We start from the raw sequence: 1,348 nt of genomic DNA on the forward strand, positions 1-1,348 counted from the left end.
CCATACTGAAGCCTCCTCCTGAGCTGGACCCTCAATGTTTTGTCCCCTTGCCAAACTGCTCCTGCTGCTGCTGCCTCCCCATTCAATCTTGTACATCATATCATGCATGATAGGAGGGTGGTGCAGGCACCGAGTTCTTCAACACCATGGTCTGATGGGAAGGCAGTCACTCCAGGAGCTGGTACACAGCCTCAGGATCACAGGGGAATGCATGGCTAGAAGGTTGGCTCTCATAAGCACAGTCTACAAAAAGATTTGCTAGAGCCATTAGTGCACCTCATGTAGGATGTATGTACTATATGTACTGTGGGCCTTGCGGTACTCAGGCTTCATGCTTACAAGCAAGTGGATCCATCTATTACCAGGAGAATTTTCTTCCTGTGGCCTTCTCATCATATGCCCCTCTCTCAGTGTGGATATCTATATTTATATCTCTATCTATTCTATGACCTTAGTATTGACCAAAGGATTTATGGAAAACTATGGAAGATAGAATGTTTGAATGAATGCCTCTGCAGACAGATGAAGATAAGCACAGTATTGAAATGTATTTGCCTTATATTATAAAGTCATTGAAAGCCGTGAGGATGATTTTATCATTATTCCTGTGTTGGAGCTCTGAGTGAGTCAAAAGAACAGGAATTTGGAAAACTCTTCAGTAAATATTGAGCAGATCCTAGTAATCTCTTTGTGGCTTCTTTTTATTTCTTCCAGTGCGGTCAAAACTTCCCTTACACTTACTATGATGAATCCCATGGGAGATTTATAGATTCTTTGAACATCTAGATTAAAATGGGCACGAATATAGGACTATTAGATCCCTCATCTTTCAGCAATCACTTAAAGAAATTCCATAATAGTGTATGTGGAAGACATCCCATTGGGGTCTTATTAAATGCTATCACAGAGCTCCAAAAGAATAGCCAGTCAAGCCAGTGTAGAAACTTGTAAGACAATTCAGTGAGTTATGCAGCAGGAGCACTGAAGGGCCACTAAATCTCTGAATCATCAGGGTTGCCACCTGCACAGACTCATTTTCTGCCCTTATCAGATACTGGTCTTGGTTTGGGGAGAATCTGAAACCTCAAACCAATAGAATTTTCTTCTCCTCTTTTCTTTCATTTATTTTTTAAAAAAAGATTTTATTTATTTATTTTAAAGAGAGAGAGAGAGAGAGAGCAAAAGATGGGGCAGGAACAGAGGGAGAGGGACAAGCAGACTCTGCTCTGAGTGCAAAGCCCAATGCAGGACTCAACCCCTCAACCCCCAAGATCATGACCAGAGATGAAATCAAGAGCGGGATGCTTATCCTGAGCCACCTAGGAAACCCTCTTGTCTTCTTTTCTAG

General features: G+C 41.9%; 1 pseudogene across 1 annotated transcript; it reads left to right on the top strand.

Annotated features, from left to right (window-relative positions):
• The first annotated feature begins 331 nt into the window (after positions 1 to 331).
• Positions 332 to 996, top strand: LOC308338416 (protein MEMO1-like; annotated as a pseudogene). The gene is made up of 2 exons: positions 332 to 581; positions 721 to 996. The product of its transcript is annotated as a protein MEMO1-like (transcript).
• The last annotated feature ends 352 nt before the right edge of the window (positions 997 to 1,348 follow it).

Source organism: Martes martes (assembly GCF_963455335.1).
Source record: "Martes martes genome assembly, chromosome: 2".
Lineage (NCBI taxonomy): Eukaryota > Metazoa > Chordata > Mammalia > Carnivora > Mustelidae > Martes > Martes martes.